The sequence below is a fragment of the Canis lupus genome, chromosome 3 (genome assembly GCF_003254725.2).
Source record: "Canis lupus dingo isolate Sandy chromosome 3, ASM325472v2, whole genome shotgun sequence".
Taxonomy (NCBI): domain Eukaryota; kingdom Metazoa; phylum Chordata; class Mammalia; order Carnivora; family Canidae; genus Canis; species Canis lupus.
The window spans coordinates 5,512,974-5,531,414 of record NC_064245.1 but is presented as its reverse complement, the minus strand read 5'-3'; the positions used below and the strand labels follow the sequence as shown (position 1 = coordinate 5,531,414).

The 18,441-nt window shown below is 34.7% G+C and overlaps 1 long non-coding RNA gene across 11 annotated transcripts in view; it reads left to right on the top strand.

Moving 5' to 3' along the window:
- LOC112653712 (uncharacterized) overlaps nt 1-18,441 on the top strand; it is a 148,564-nt gene that overhangs the window by 65,780 nt on the left and 64,343 nt on the right. Inside the window, exons 4-5 of one of the 11 annotated variants that reach the window (XR_003132405.3) lie at nt 2,758-2,837; nt 8,036-8,570. The exons of 7 other annotated variants lie outside the window; for them this stretch is intronic. This is a non-coding gene — a long non-coding RNA (uncharacterized LOC112653712). Of the gene's footprint in view, nt 1-2,757; nt 2,838-8,035; nt 8,571-10,153; nt 10,323-13,647; nt 13,934-18,441 lie in introns of those variants that run through there. 3 more of the 11 variants (XR_003132407.3, XR_004814620.2, XR_004814619.2) reach the window with 3 other exon arrangements.

Below are 18,441 nucleotides of genomic sequence, written 5' to 3'. Positions count from 1 at the left end.
TTTAAAAAAGTTATTGTGCGAAGTATGTAGTGACATCTCATTGTGATTTTAATTTTCTTTTCCTTCCTGGCTAATGATGCTGAATATCTTCTTCCATGAAATGTCTGTGTCTTTTTGTCTATTTCCAAATTATACTTTTTGTTTACTTAATTTCTACTGTTGAATTTTGAGAATCCTTTGTGTATTACAGATATTGATCCCATGGTAGATATTTGCAAATATTTTCCCCCAGAATATTTCAGATTCTTCACATGGACTTTTTTAATGCAACTTTATTGAAGTTTAATTTATATACAAAGAACTAAATGCATTGAATATGTGTAATTGGATAAGATTGGACATATGCAAACACCTGTGATACTATCATAACAATCAATGTAATAAGCATATCCAGCACCTCCCAAATTATCCTTATTTGCTTTTGATTTTTTTTTCTTTTCTTGTTTCTTATCTGTTTTGTATTTGGGGAGGAAGGGCACTTAATGTGACATCTTCCCTCAATAAATTTTGAAGTATGCAATACCACATTGTTAACTATAGGCACTATATTGTATAACATACCTCTAAAATTTATTTATTTAGAATAAGTGAAATTTTATACCATGGAACAACTCCTTTTCCCCCATCCCTCAATTCCTGACAATCACTACTGTGTTTTTTGCTTCTATGAGTTTATTTTTGATATCTCAAAGACGTAGAATCATGCAGTATTTGTCCTTCTGTGACCAGTTTATTTCACTTTGCATAATATCCTTCATCCATTTTGTTGTAGTTGGCAGGGTTTTTTGTTGTTGTTGTTGTTGTCATTTTTTGAGAGGCAGAGGGAGAGAATGTTAAGCAGGTTCCATGCCCAGCACAGAGCCTGATGCGTGGGGCTCAATCTCACAACCCTGAGATAGTGACCTAAGCCAAAATTAAGAGTCAGACACTTAACCAAGTGAGCCACCCAGGATATCCTTCTTTTTTTAGGCTGAATAATATTTCATTTTGTACATCATATTTTCTTTATCCATCCATTTGTCAATGGACACATGGATAGTTTCCATATCTTGGTGATTGTGAATAATACTGCAATGAAGATACTGTCTTGAGACCCTCATTTCAATTCTTTTGGACATATATACCCAGAAATAGAATTGCTGGATCATATGGTAGTTCTATTTTTTTTAATTAATTAATTAATTAATTAATTATGATAGTCACACACAGAGAGAGAGAGAGAGGCAGAGACATAGGCAGAGGGAAAAGCAGGCTCCATGCACCGGGAGCCCAACGTGGGACTCGATCCCGGGTCTCCAGGCTCGCACCCTGGGCCAAAGGCAGGCGCTAAACCGCTGCGTCACCCAGGGATCCCTTTTTTTTAATTTTTAAAGGAACCTCCATACTGTTTTTTATAGCTGCTATTTCATTTCACATTACCATCAACAATGTTCAAGGGTTCCCCTTTCTCTGCATCCTTGCCAATACTTGTTTTGTTTTGGAGGTAGCAATCCTAACTACTGTGAAGTGATATCTTACTGCAGTTCTGATTTCCATTTCCTGATCATTAATGGTGTTGAACATCATTTCCTACACCTGTTTGCCATTTGTATGTCTTCTCTGAAGAGATATCTGTTCAAGTCCCTTGCTTATTTTTAACTGGGTTGTTTTATGTTTTACCTTGTTTTTAGATTTTTGCTATTAGGTTGCAAGACTTTCACATTGGCCTTTGTTTTTTTTTTGTTTTTTGTTTTTTTTTTTTTTTAATTTTTTTTTATTTATTTATGATAGTCACACAGAGAGAGAGAGAGAAAGGCAGAGACATAGGCAGAGGGAGAAGCAGGCTCCATGCACCGGAAGCCTGACATGGGATTCGATCCGGGGTCTCCAGGATCGTGCCCTGGGCCAAAGGCAGGCGCTAAACCGCTGCGCCACCCAGGGATCCCCACATTGGCCTTTGTAAAGCAAATGTTATTAATTTTAATGAGATCCAACCTATATGTTTCTTTCTATGGATTGTGTTTTCAGGCTAGGACTATGAATTCTGACTAGTGATAGGCCCCAGACATGTTCTTTTTTTTTCCCCTAAAAGTTGTATAGCTATATGTTTTATATTTTCATCTGCTATCCATTTTGAATTAATTCTTTTATCATGTTTAGGTTGAGGCTCATTTCTTTTTTTTTTTTTTTTCCCTACATATAACCAATTGTTCCAACACCATCTATTGAACAGGCTATCTTTCTTCAATTGAAATGCCTTTGCACCTAGTCAAAAATCAGTTGGACATATCTGAGTGGTCATACATCAGCTCCATTTATCTATGTGTCATCACATGACAAGTAGCAACTCTCTTGTTCATTGTTGCTATGTAGCAAAACTTAATATTCAGTAAAGTAACTACTCCCACATCATTCATGGTCAAAATTGCCTTACCTATTATAGTCTTATTACCTTTCTATATAAATTTTAAAATTATTTTGTCTATGTTTACAAAAACTTTGCAGGAATTTTTATATTAATTGCATTAAGATTATAGATCTGTTTGGGAAAAAATAACATTTGCTATCTTGAGACTTCCTTTCCATGAACATGGTATGTCTATTTATTTTCTTCTCTAATTTTAAGCATATGGTTTCTGTACATAGTTTATTAAGTGTATACTTAAGTACTTCACTTTCTTTGACATAGTTGTAATGGTTCTGTGGTTTTAAATTTGGTGTTCATTGTTAATACATAGAAATGCAATTAATTTTTTAACATACTGTTCTTTTTTATAGTTACCTGCAGAGGCAGACAGATCCTACAAAAAGTATAGCTCAGATATTGAAATTGACAATACAACACATATACCATGAAGGTATAAAAGGTTTATTATATGACTGAAGTCTCTGAGGGAATAGGGCAGACCTCTCAAGCAGGTCCTAAAGGGCTTAAGAGAGCTAGGAAAGAACTAGCTTAGTTTTATATCATGGTTAGGAGGTGGGGTCTGGATAAGCATTCCAGTACAGTGGAAGGCACTTACATGGTTTGAATTCCCTACTAAAACCAAAGGATGGACCACCCAGGCTTTTTCATCAGCTAGTCCATGTATGGGTCATAAGGGCATAAAGGATGAGTGACTCTTAAAAATCCTCACTGTCAGGGTGCCTAGGTGGCTCATCTGATTAAACACTTGACTCTTGATTCCAGCTCAGGTCGGGATGTCAGGATTGTGAGATCAAGCCCTGCCTGGGGAGCTGGGCTAGTCAAGGAGCCTGCTTAAGATTCTCTCTCCCCTTCTCCCATAGCCCCTCCCTGCTCTAAAACAAAAGCTCTCACAGTCAACATCAATAATGAAGTCAGATACCTCATTACAGTCTTGTATCATGTAACTTTTATATGCTAACTTATTAGTTCCATAAGTGTTTTTTAGATCCTTAAGCTTTCCTACATTTATAATCATGTCATCTGCAGAGACCAGTTCATTTTTTCCTTTCCATCCTATACAGGTTTATTTGTCTCAATTTACTGTAGTAGCTAAAATTTCCAGGGCTAAAATGAAAAACTCTTTCTCCCAATCCTAGGGGAGCAATACTCAATTTTCCATCACTAAACATGATGTAAGCTAGACATTTTTATGAGTTAGAGTGGATATTTCATCAAATGCTTTTTCTGTGTCAACTGATATGATCGTATGATTTTGCTTTTGTAGCATGCCAATGCTAAATGCCATTATAAATGTCAAAAATCAAATATTTAAGATTAAACTTATTGAAAGTCATTAAATTCCCAATCACCTTTTCTCAAAATCACTGTGATTTCCTATTGCAACTGATAGGGCAAACCAAACATTTATTCTTGATGTTACTTTGTATATTTTTGGTTTTACACAAAAAAAAAAGAAATACAATATTTCATTTTTCCTTGGATATAGCATAGTAGTCAAGGACTTTCTGTATCTAGTCTCCTAATAAAATTTGTATTGTTAGTAATAAGGATAGTGATGTTTTGCCAAACTAAAAAGGGGCCATGTAAAACTATTCACAGATTTGTAAGTATATCCGATGTGTTTTTAATGATTATCTCTTGTGGTATATTAAACTCATAAAATGCTTTATTTTATAGTCATATATACTAAACTGAAAGTCGAGTGAGTAATGGATGGTTTATCTAGCTTTCACTATTTATCAGCTCTGATTCTTTTTCATATACAATCACTTATACATGAAGAAGAAGAGAAAAAAACCTCCCTTGGCAATTTCTCTCTGAACCATTACTCCCAATTAGGTCCAAGTTGTTCAAGGCACTCTATTTTTATGGTGAAGTCTTTTGTCAATTAAATGAAAGCCTGCATTTACTGCAAGTGTTCTTCTTGGAGGAGGCAGGCCAGAAATCACTGCTAGTTGGAACAAGAATTTCCTGCTTGGCTCCATTTATGATAATGACTAAATCTTTGATGAACACTGCATTGGTGACAGTGTTGGCATTTAGCAGCAGTGGCCTCCTGTGTGGTAGAGACAGAGAAGATAAACTTCTTCCACTTTAAGGAAGAAAAGGGCAATTAAAGCACTGTTGTATGTCTTCACTTACCCTGTTGTTTCATACATATTTTCAGATGGCTGAATATTGTAAATTTCTTCACATAAGTTTCATGTATAATACCGTTAGGTGACAAGTAGTCTCCCACATATGAACGAAAATTCCTGGAGCACTTCCATGCTAAACAAAACTTTGTGTCAATGTCAGCTGTTCAAATGTACTTAAATCTTTCCAGAAAGCAGAAAGATGATAATGTGAAATCATGTAAGTGCTTGGGGATCTCCCACAGCCATAAATCATAACTAGAAAACAAAGCAAGCCCTGGGCAAAATTGCATAATAAAGGAAAGTGTGTCTTTGTTACTCCCCCAACTTTCTCAGTGTGTGTCTCGTCTATTTCTGGGTTTCTGTGAAATGCCTAACAATCTCAGTGTTATTTTTTATAGAACAGGGACCCAGCTCTGGCTTCCCATAAGTTTAAGGCTACTGACCAACAAGGCCCTTCCTGTGTCCTATAGAACAATGGTAACTTTCCTAACTTTAGTTATAGTTCTTAGGAAATATGCAGCTAAAATGAAAACACATACATAATAATCACTAAGTTAGTAAGTATTGTAAACCTAGCCATAGTACAGTACATCTAATAACTGCTGAGAGATAACTAATACATTTGAAATATAACAGGAGCATCTACAAGGAGCCAGTAACTTATAAGAGCTATTAACAATGAATTGATAAATATTGAATCTGTTTTTGAGGGGGTGCTATTAAGATAACAAAATTATGTCTATCCATCTAAAAAGTATTATTTTTTTCTAATTATGTAGGAGTATTTTCTAAGTTTTAATAGATATTATTTTTTGATACCCCCATATAATGAATGCAAAAAAAAAAAAAAAAAAAAGGAGTGACATGAAAGCCATGGCTGTTAATGAAAAACTAGTGATTCTGACAAATACCATGCAGTAGTGATTTTAAAATGTAATTGTTTCTGCTTCTGAGCCTCTACTTCTATAAAGTTTAAAAGTTTTGTAAAGAATTAAAATAGCTGGGATCCCTGGGTGGCGCAGCGGTTTGGCGCCTGCCTTTGGCCCAGGGCGCGATCCTGGAGACCCGGGATCGAATCCCACGTCGGGCTCCCGGTGCATGGAGCCTGCTTCTCCCTCTGCCTGTGTCTCTGCCTCTCTCTCTCTCTCTCTCTCTCTGTGTGTGTGACTATCATAAATAAATAAAAATTAAAAAAAAAGAATTAAAATAGCTGAACTCTGTGCACAAAGACTAAGATAATATGGATGAGTTCTAAATGTCTATTCTGAATGTACATTCACTACCAGATGTACAGAAATGTAACATTAACTTCCTATAACAAAATCAACTTAGCCAAGAAGCAACTAATTCTGTTGGCAACTAAAAACTCTTATCTCGCCCCCCCATTCGCTCTATAAGTAATTCTACTAGAGCAGGGACATTGTTTTGTTTCTATATTATGGTAGATGTTCAATAAAGAACTGTATAATAAAATATTAAAATTTGCCATTTTATAATAATCTTTACTAGCAGAAATGGACTCATTTCTGTTTTAAACTTAGACCATCTTGAGTATATATAGTCATTACAATGTCAGCTTTAACCTGTGGCTTTCCCATTTTGAAGATCGTCCCCTGCCAGGCCTCCAAAAGGCAAGCATAGAACAAGAATCTGATATTGGCTTTACCCTCAACATATGTAGAATCATGTTTTCCACAGTCCTCATGCCCCAGGCTTAACTTGCATCATCCCTAGTCTACAATTTATTAGCATTAAATCTATCTTCCAATGATCTAGATTCCAGCATTATAAAGCCTGTCTGAACATTCCAAATTTAGTCTTTGGAAATTCAATACATACAGGTCTACATGCAGCGTTCATCACCAATAAGCTAAAACATCTCTTCATCAAGTTGACTTTTTTTACTCTAGGTTCTATCTACTACCTGAAGGAGGAGGGAAATATATTTGTTGAATGGCAAAAAATTTTTGGAGAAATAAAAATACCTTGATTAAAACCCTTCTAGGGCAGCCCCGGTGGCTCAGCGGTTTAGCGTCGCCTTCAGCCCAGGGCCTGATCCTAGAGACCTGGAATTGAGTCCCACGTTGGTCTCCCTGTGTGGAGCCTGCTTCTCCCTCTGCCTGTGTCACTGCCTCTCTCTCTTTATGTCTCTCATGAATAAATAAATAAAATCTTTTTAAAAAAACCTTCTAATATTATCCATGATAAAATGTAATGGAACTGTAGTAGTGACCAAAAGGACTATGAAATTAAACTTTCTAATAATAAAGGGTACAGAAACTGCAAAGAGAGAGAAAATGACTGGGAATTTTAGAGAAGTACAACACTGTGGGCCTCTTCAAATGCAAGTAGCTGATGCAAATAATCAATAAAGTGTAATATATTTGAAAGAATTCAACTTAACAAATGACCACAACTATCAACTTTCCCCTGGACCTGAAATGAATATGCATCTTTCATTGAAAAAGAGAGAGAGAGAGAGAGAGAGAGAGAGAGATGATTTCTTCTAATACTAGTTTTTCCAATTATCATCTTGAAGCTAATGAAGTAGACTTTTGAGAGAATCTGATTTTATACTCTAAAACATTGCTTTCCTCATGGACATCTGCAGGTTGCTTTCTGTCCTGCCTTTAAAGAGCAGAACCTCATTTAATATTATTTTGAAGAAGAATAAGAGTGTTGTTTTTTATTTGTTTAAAATGTATATATAATGAAATCAAATGTGTTACAATTTTATTTTTTTAAGATTGATTGATTTGGGAGACAGAGAATGAAGGGAGGGAGATACAAGGGACTGAGCCTGGAGCCAGATGGGGGCTCAATCCCACAACCCTGAGATCATGACCTGAGGTGAAATCAAGAGTTGGATGTTTAACCAGCTGAGCCACCCAGGCACCCTTATAGTTTTTTTTTGAAGATTTTATTTATTTATTTATTTTAGGGGAAGAGAGAGCTCAAGCAGTGGCAGGGGGTGGGGTGTGAAGGGAGAGGGAGAGGAAGAGAATCTCAAGCAGACTCCACCCTGAGCACAGAGCCCACCTGGGGCTCCATTTCATGACCCTGAGATCATTTCCTGAGCTGAAACGAGAGTTGGGTGCTTAACCGACTCAGCCACCCAGGTGTCCCTACAATTTTATTTTAGACTATTAGGACCTTTAAGCATGGCTTGATCACTGGGTCTGTCTTCACTAATATGTTAACTGAAAGTAACTAACATTTCAGGCTCCATCATATACAGCTAGGGAAAATGTCCTAAGATGGGAAAGTCTCTTACTAATTCTAAACCACATCACATTGTTGAATAGCTATTGCACTCTTAAAATAATCTCTAGTCCCTCTCCCTATATCTTCCAGACAATAAGGTTTATATTGTGATGTTTTCCTCACTTTCGAAGATGAAATATTTACTAACCCACCTTTAACAAAGGCCTATTAACAGAAATAGCTGAATAAAACAACACATTAACATTTTGTTTCAACTCCTCCCAAGCTGTGAGTTCCTTTCTGAGAAGAGAAAGAAATGAAAACTTTCAACAAAAATGCACTTCAGCTTGCAAATAACCACTGCATAGTCCATTGCAATGATTAAAGCAAAATTACATGGAAGGAATCAACAGTTGTGTAAGAAATTACAAATTATGAAAAACATAATTGCTTGCTTGATGTCTACAAAACAGTTTGCTGACAAATACACCCTGACTGAGAAAATACAACAACCTAAAATTCTACCATTGATGTCAAAGTGTCACACTTTCATTAGGCAAATGATCCATGGAAAGTGAACCCTTACAACAATTCTGTACTAGCAGTAAGCAAAAGACATGCCAAGTGTGTATCTGGATTGAAGTCCTCTTTTATGTATTTCATAATTTTTCTGATTGCTGTATGTGACCAGAAATTTGGGGAATATTTAATCACTGAGAATAAGGAAATAAAATAACCAAATAAATGGAAATAGAAAACCAATATAATATATGACAATGTGCCACCTTCTTCTATGTGAATAATACACTAATTACGAAAGTTCCCTAAGATTTTTCAGAACCAAAAGAGTCAATTTTTCATTTTTTAGGACTTATTTAACAATGCTGATTTGCTATCTGTTATAGGGTGTACCTCATTATCTTTCAAATTTGCATAATCACAGAATGCTTGATTAAGGAATGGAAGCTTTGAGTGTAATGGAAATGCATGCATGATTAGCTATAGGAGGGGATCTGTAATTATGTGATGTATAAATATACATCTATATACTTTAAACCTTCATAATAAACACAACAAAGTCTTGACATTTATTTTAAAATTCTTCTAGTCATAGCTTAAAAAAAAATCCCACAATAATGGTATGCTTAAAAGAACCATGAAAGGTCTTGATTACAATTTTCCAGAGGTTTAAAAATCACAGCATGATATAAATTAATATTCACTATCAAACATATTGGCGATTTTTGTAAAAATAGGTGGAGCCTTTGAATACCCAGGTAGTTTTGTGCTATGAGACCCATATTCCCCATTCATTAGGCAGAGAGAGTGCCAGTAGGATGTTTGTCTGAAATATCTCCACTCCACTCAATTTAACTGAATTGGAAACTGGCACATCCTTTATACACTTCCCTCCTCCCATCACACCACCCTCCTGTACAGCTATACCCCCAAGCACATACGACACCACATCAACGTGAACTTCAAACTCACCAACTGGGAAGGAAGGAATTACCAATTGGCATATTTGTATAAAACGAGAATGAGAAACTGCTGTGAAATCTATTTCCACAGCAGACTTAAAAAGCCAATTAACTAAACTCAAACTTCAACCAAACTCTAAATACCCTAATAATCATAATAATCATGTTATAACAGAATTAGAAATTTATTTTTAGGAGACAAGCTTTTTTTTTTTTTCCATATCCCAGTTGATTAGTATTTATCTACTTACATGGATTCATTCCATAAACACATTTTATATTTATAAACATTTGTTTCAACAAAATGAGCGATGTAGCATTTATCTTTTTTTTCTATTACACATGCTAAGAAAGAAAACTGACAACCACTGATAATTAAAGTCCTTTTTTTCCTAAATTATTCTGAAGCATTTCACCTATGATAGTTTAAAAAATACTTTTTTTAAAGATTTTTATTTATTTATTCATGAGAGACACAGAAAGAGAGAGGCAGAAACGTAGACAGAAGGAGAAGCAGGTTCTGCACAAGAAAGCCTGACGTGGAACTCAATTCCAGGACCCCGGGATCATGCCCTGAGCCAAAGGCAGACGCTCAACCACCGTGAGCCACCCAGGCACCCCCAAAAATACATTGTAAATACATTTATTATTTTAAGGCAGTGTAAATAATACATATTTAACAGAATTATTTCTTATATTTCTTTATAGATTTCCTTTTGAAAAAGGAAAAATTACTGTACATATTTAATTAACTCACTTGCTGCCTTCTCTATTATCATGAACCACATTTTACTTCATTTTCAGCAGTCCAATATTTTATTGAAAAAAACTTAATAGGAAATCAGCCTTAAATGTCATCTTCATTTCCCACCTCACTAAAGAGCCCTTGTAATTTGCAAAAGTGAGAGTGAATTTCTTGCTAGGTCATTTATGTGATTCTCCGGAGTGAATTGATGCCTATGGTTTATGAAAAGCCTTGTGTGAAAGATCTACAATCAAAATGAAGAAAATAAGAATAAAACATCTCACGGTAACAAATGCGGTGCTAACTAGATCTATAAGCTTACACATTTCTCTGTTTGCTTGAAGGGAAGAAACTTAAAAATAAGCAGTGAATAAACTTAGTTTTATTACATCTGTAGTAGTCATATTTTCTAATATTAATATTAATACTGGAGAGGAGGAGGAAAGTAGGAGGAGGAAAAGATTGAAGAAGTAAAAGTAAAAGTGTATGAGAAAGTTACCACCAATAAAGATAAAAACAGTACAAAACATAAAAACTTCAGTTTACTTAGTATATATGTTCTTAGTTTTGGGTGATTTTTTTTCTATCAGGTACTAAGTAAAAATTTTTTTATGACACTTAATCCCTGTGTCATCTATATGTGGATTCATTGTTATTCCTGTATTACAGGTAAGAATACTGTGACTTTGGTAAGAAACCTTATATTTATCCAGTTCATGTTATTGCAGTTTGACTTAATATCTATTTCTGTCAGACTCTAATATTTGTGCTCTTGAACTGCATTTTTTGTTCATTCTTGAATAGTATTAGTCCACTAAAATTCATTCTAGTAAAATAAAGCATAAATTGTTTATGATGTAAATATTTGTCCACTTTACTTTCAGATAAAACTTGGGAAAAACTCGATCCAAATTTCAGCTATTTTTTCTTCCTCAAATAGCAAACATGTATAAAAATAAAACCAGAAAATGTAAAAATGTAACATAAATTACAGGGAATTATTTTTACTTCTATAATTAATGCACATGTTTTTTCCAACTATTACTTTTGCATATTTTATTTTAATATATATCAGCCTTGCAAAACTGTCTTCTGTCTAAATTACTGGGCTTTTAAATGTGTTACAATGTTTTTGCTGTTAAACCTAAGACCCCTTAAAAGAAGGAAAAAAGTAAAATTGTAATTAAAAGCCTTTATTGTTTGTGAGTTAAAATAATTATTCAAAATAGAAATTGTTACCTATTAAGACCATATGCTGTGTAAAATATTCTTGTTGATGTCAACAGGAGTTTCCATGAGGATGTGGGCAACATATGGACCTGGCATTTTGTTAATTAAAAACAATGTTTTGCTACATTGATGTGTGTTCCAAAGAGGGATTCCTAGAGCATAACACTAAGTTGCTGAGTTCACTGTTTTAGGAGATCGGTGGTTATACAGTTTAAAGTTAGATTTGAAATGCAAGGATATAACATTAATATTATTCACATGGTGACATTAGCATACAAGCATTCTATTTTTAAGAACAATAGAAGAGTTTTGTTGAAATATTTTATTTAGATGACTAATTAATTTCAAGTAATTTTCAAGTCTACTGAAAATTGAATACTAAACTGCAAATATTATAAATGGGGACTAAACATCTATAAGAAACTTTTTTTGGCCTTTTAAAGTATATGTAGAATTCCTTACAGTATATTTATTGAAAAAATAGTCAAATTCACCATGTTTCCTGCCCTCCACAATGAACTCATTCCATAAGAGGAATCTATTTGTCTACACAGTGACTCAGAAATAGAGTTCTGACTTGCTTTGGTTAAGAGAGTGAGGAAAGTGATGATGCTCCAGTATCAAAATTGGGCCTAATGGCCTTCATTTCTTTCTGTCTTTTTCCTTTTTGTGGATTCCTACCTAATCTACACCGCCAGGGGGGAGCCTATGGAGCAGACCCAATCCAGTCTAGTTGTCCCAGCAGGAAATCCAGAAACAGGAAAGACCCTAGCAAATTTCAGCAAACTTTCAACCACTAACGTGTGGGTGAGAACCAACCAGAAACATGGCCCAGCAAGCATGTATGCTTATTAGTGTAAAATTGCAAATGCTTATGGTTAAGCCACTAAATTTTGAGGTGGTATTGTTATACAACACTATTATGACAATGTATTCCTACAACATTGCTTCCTCTCCCTCACATAAATGGTATTTGATGTCTTGATTAGCATCAGTTTTCAAAAACCAGAGAAGGGAAATTCACAAAGACCACTAGTCATGCAGAATCCACAGCAAAATATATGGTGCAGAATGCTTACGCAAGCTACCTTGATGCAGGAGAATATTGTTGTTTATAGTATACATATAGGTAGATATCTAGGTTCAATCAAACATCAGCATTTAGACACTGCCTCTAGCCATGTAGGCCAAGAGGCCTTCCTGCTCCCTCTGAAGATAGAACCTGATTTTTCCCATTGCTATTGCTACTTCTGATTAAGTAGAAATAGTTCCATACACCTTTTTTTCCAAGAAAAACTGATGTTTAAATGACTCATGTTAGGTTTTAGATTTTACCAATATAGATCATTGATCCTAAAGCCAAAAAGACATTTTGTCTACATGTTAACTTTTGGATACCACTGCAAAGAGAGAGATCAATGAAAGATACGAGGCTTGAGGGCAAAAATATGAATGAAAGACATAGCCTTGTGTTGTATTTGACAAGAGCAATTGTGAAAATGTATGTTTTTTGAAAGGCCTGTACTATATAAGAATGTGAAATGTCATTAACAGTTAACCCAATAGGAAAAAAACATCTCTAAGTCATCAGGAAAAAAATAAATGATACAACACACAAACAAAAATAAATTGCTTTTGCCCTCATAGTAACTCAAAATAATCAATAATACTTTCTATTCTGTGTAGATACATAAGTATCATTCATCTGTAAGGCTGCATGAGATGAATATACTAGTTTTTTAGATATTATGAATGGAAAATGCATGTGTATCATTCTACTTTCCACAGAGTAAGTTTCAGCTGTTCAATGTAATGTATAGCTTTTAATGAAATTCAGGGACACCTAGATGGTAATCTATAGGAGTGTGAACATCAGGAGCCAAATGCCTAGCACCGTATGGAAGAGAAATGCTGCCATTTTTGTTCCTCCAAACTTCAGCTAGTTCAGGACAAGCGCCTCAATGCACTGAAACCTACAAAGAATAAGAATCTGAAACAAAGTTGTATCAGAATCATACCTGCCTCTAACATAAGAGGAGAGTAGAGACTGAGGATGAAAATGAAACAGAACCAAAGCCATCACAATAGATGAAAACTATTTGAAAGTTAAGGTACAAAGGATTTGTTTGCTCCTAGAAATCAAAGTTAGCAATATATGTCAGGACACAAAATTTCTTAGTTATTCTGGACTGATTGAATGACCTGTGTATTCTCTCTTTCTTACTATCTTTCTTTCTTTTCCCTTTTCTCTTTTTTCCTTTCCTCTCCTTCCCTTTCCATTATCTGAGGTTTAACTAGGAGGGACCCATTTCCATCCATCGTACGTGCTCAGTTCCCTCCCCAAAATTGTTTAGATCAGAAAGGCCAAAGAATCAAAAAAATTATATTCTTTCAAGACATTTGCCAAGATGTATTAATCTCTCATTGACCCTCAATTTTCAGTGTACTACAGCACTTTCATGGTATGATGCATTCCTGGACTCCATGCCCTTGTAAGACTTCAGCATACAGGAAGAAATTTCCCATACAGCTGGCAAGCAGCCAACACAAAAATAGGTCTTCTGGGACGCCCAAATAAAGTCTCAGAAAGGAGCTATTACTTTGTCTCAGGAAATTCCAAACTTAAAAGTACCTCTTTTTGCATATCTTTTTTGTTGTAACATTGTTGAGAAACTAGATGTCAGCAAACTCTGGCTATTGTGGTTACCTTATTCTGGGTAAAAGTATGTTTATTCAAGACTGTAGAATTCATTACTTTCTATCTGTTAATATTCAAAACATACACGTAATTCACATCTTACTTAGCTCAAATATAACCAAATTTTAATGATCTCCTTGTAATAAATGATTATTTTTATCAGATAATCAAATTGAGTGAAATATGAACTATGTAACACCAAAGTCAATCTTTTCTAATGTAAATTATGTATACTGAGCACTTCAACTCTCAATTTGGAGAGTCTAATGCCTGCTGAAAGGCAAAAGAAATAAGGCTGATTTTATGCCTTCGATCTATTCCTTCTGTTTGTAAGAGAAAAGCAAATATATATTATAAAGCATCTAAAAACATCTACCAAAACAATTTGCCATGAAATCAAGAGTTCTGTGATTAACTTTCATACAATTAATGAGGCAGAGCCATCTTTTCTGTCACAAATCCCTTTTGACTTCAACAAATGTACAAACTTCAACTTGGCCAAAATAAACGGGTTTCAAAGTATGCAAGATGGCCCAACACTACCAAACAAATATTTGTATCAAACTACTCATTCAATGATATGAAACTCAGTTCCATGTATTCACATATTAGTGTTTACTTGAACCAGTTGACAGATGTATTAGAAAGAGCACAGGCTTGAAATTGAAATTCCCGCTTTAATTCTCAAAGCTCTGAACTCTTGCAAGTGTTTTAGTTGCTCTAAGTCTTATTTACTTAGAAGAAAATCTCAATCTTAAAATGCGAATTGATGTACGTGTTACATGGCTAGCATAACTGAGTAATCCATACAAGTTGATTGGCACTCAATAAGGAATCAATAAATGCTGATTCCCCTCCTTTCCTAATGAGAAATTCCTAAGTAGAAATTAAAAGAAGCCTATCTAAAACAATGCCATTTCCAGAAACAAATGGAAAATCTAGAAATCCAAGACCAAATTTGATGGTAAAAAAAAAAAAATCAAGGAAACAAGATACGGATAAATAACAAGATTTTTAGTGTCTGGTTTAATAAACCACATGGCTGCAATTTGGAGGAAGAACCATAAAAAGTGCTACTTGAGAAGGGAAATGTGATCTCAGAAAAGTGTCTTGGAACCAGTGCCTAACAAAACTTTCAGTCTTTTTTTTTTTTAATTATAATTTCTTGTGTTATATATTCACATAATCTCAGATCTACAACTATCTTAAGAACAAAAAAATTATAGGTGGATTTGCTTAATACATTATTCACTATCTCTGACAATATAGGACTTCCAAAATTTTTTTATTCCAGAAATTGCAGCAAAATTCAAAATGTATCTTTACCTATTTTTATTTTTTAACATTATTATTTTTTCAAATTTGAATATTAAATTTATGAGTCATTCAATTTACACTAAAATAAAACATGTTCTTTTTCTTCTTTCTGACTTTGATAATATTCTTTTCCAATTATTTTGAACATGTAGAAATATATTAAGATACGAAGATGCTAATACTATTTATGAAATGAATCAGTTCTCATATAACTATGGATCAGTATAAAAGTATCAAATAATGTATATATTAATGGAAGGAGTATATTAAATCATGCATCTCATATATTTACTCTTAAATATATGACAAATATCTAAAAATATAATTAGGTTACAAACTAAAAACATGTTTAAAAGGAACATGGTTTGTTTGGGTTTTTTTTTAAGATTGTATTTATTTATTCATGAGAGACACACAGAGAGAGGCAGAGACACAGGCAGAGGAAGAAGCAGGCTCCCTGCAGGGAACCCGATGCAGGACTTGATCCCAGGACCCTGGGGTCACACCCTGACCCGAAGGCAGACACTCCACTGCTAAGCCACCCAGGTGTCTCGAAAAGAACATGGTTTTAAATTATAATGAACATGAATATCACCCTCATGTAACATTTAATCTTATTAAATTAAATATAGAAAGCAATATATATGTATAATTATATTAATAAAGAATGAGCATAAACTGCTTCAAAAAGAAGGTCTGTGCTTTCAAAACTTTGATCTTTAATAATCTTTTGAACTCAGAACTCACAAAAATGTGAGACATGTTCTTTAGGTTTCTCACCCAACCTCATGAAACCAATTTAGCTGCATTTGCAATAAGAAACTCAAAGATAGTATTAAACTGATTCAGGCATTTTGTTTGAAATAGAACCCTACTGAGTTAGCTTATCACAAAAAGGAGATGCATTTAAATGTTGCTTCTCAGATCCTTGCACTAGGGTAAGTCCTAACATCAGGAATAAATAAGAACCAGAACTAAAAGAGCGTCAAGATTCCTTCTCCCCATTTCTGTCCCCTGCAACTCTCTGGGCACCTTTTTCACTCTTCTGTCACTTTTTTAAGAACAAAGTTTTATGATTCCCATTCTGCATAGCTGAGCACAACAGACCTCAGCTTCCAAGTTTACATCCCTTTCATCGCAGATACACTAGATTATGGTTTGAATAGTTTTGTTCTTTAATTTCCAAAACAGAGAACTGTACTGGTCCTGATGAGGGGTCTAACCCGGACTAGTCAGTGGTACCCATGAGAGTGGTATTATATGTTATCGATTTCCCATTTTAACTATCTGTTTGGAGATTCTCGAGCTGCTGGTGATGCTTGTGAGAGGGATTAGAACTGTGAAGTTTCCTAAATAGCCAAGCCCACCAGAAAGCCACAGATGAGAAAACCACATATTTTGCAGCAGTGGCCCCATCAGGAAAAGGCAAATTCAGAAAAGCAGAATCAGTGGCAGAAGGAGACAAGGAAAAAGGTAAAAAGGAAAGGACACAGAACATCAGCCTCTCACTTGCACGTTTCAGACAAAGCTTTGACGGTGCACCAAGTAAAACCAGTGTTAGAAGCGCTGCTTTTCAGTATGTGTGCCAAAGGGAACACCGGCCTAGAATATGTCATCCTTATAAAAAAATCAAATGATTTTCTTTTATAAATTTTCATAATAGCATAGATGTTTTCCTATCATAACCTCAGTAGAAAAATAGATGGAAGAAAATTAATTTTTCGTAGACTACCTCTTCCAAATTGTGAATATACGAGACTGGATAAAAATTGGCCACAAGAATTTGCTTTATGTTTTAGATGTAGATCTCAAATGGTGTTAGAATTCTCAGCATACCATTAGCATAACTTTCATTTCCCTGTGGGCTTCCAGCTGAAAATAAACTCCAGTCAGTTTCCTTATCTCAGTTCCCAATAGAAGAGAAAAGATAGCTAATCTTTCAGTACAATTAGGTATAGAGAAAAGATCAAGGCTTTTTCTAAAAGAACCAGATACCTCCTGCCAGAAATTTTATCTTTAAGGGTTATCAGGAGTTGTCTTAAAGTCTATCCTCAAATATAAGAATTAGAGGACTCTCTGGGCTGCCTTTGAGGAGACATAAATGGAGTGGCCTGACAATAGGGTAAGTTGTGAAAAACAGCACTGGTCCTACCACAATTATCCTGAATTAAGAGAAGATAAATACAATGTGTGAACCTGTGTTAAATAGCATGTGCTCCATTTTCCTGCTGAAGATCAGCCAGGCTTAATGTAGGATATATCCTGAGGGATGAGTGAAATTATCCTCTAACACTAGTCTTTAGTCCTATTATCCTAGAGCAGTGGCTCCCATAATTTAGTGTGCATCCCAATCACTTTGAAAGCTTATAAAAACAGATCTTGCTGGGTTCCACTCCATGTTTTCTAATTCTAACAAATTCCCAGGTGAAGATGATGACGCTGGTTCTGGGTCTACACTTTGAGAATAATTATACTAAAGCCAAGATGCTATTGAGTGGTTCAAATATTAAAATATTTGTTTTTCAAGATTCATAGTATGTGCTACGTCCCTCAAGTGGCGAAGCCAAATAGTAATTATGAGAACAACAATAATAACGATAATGGAGTAAGGATACTCCCTATGTGGCTAGAGATCAAGATCGAAGTGTGTTGCTTTTACACTAAGATTGGTAAAGTCCTATTATTTTAATAGACACACCTTTTTTGAATAAAAATAAGAGCCCTAAAATCATAGATGTAACATCTCTACTAACACAAAAGTACAAACAATATATAGAACTCTTACTTTGCATAATATATTATTCCTTGGGAATTATATTGTGAATCATAATTCAAACATCAGGTGGGGAACTTGCTAAACATTAGATTTTTGGTGTATACCTCTAAATGTTAATTTTCTGAGTCATGTCTAGGCTCCAGAATCTATTTGTTTAATAGGCATCCAAGTGACTCCTATGTAGGGAACTAGCAGACTATATTCTGGAATAAACTGTCCCTAGATAACACTGGGAGTTAGAAAAAGCCTGGTTATTCTTCTGTGTTACTAATGTGGAAATATGGTTAGGGAAATAATGAATTAGTCAATGTCCCAAGGTTGTTAAGTGTTAGAGAACTCTCAAATCTTTTAACTTTGACTTCCATGCTTCTACTCTCCATATCACATTATCTTTTTTCTAAATGGATTTTTTTTTTTTATTTTCACTTCTGGAGGCTTCAAGAGG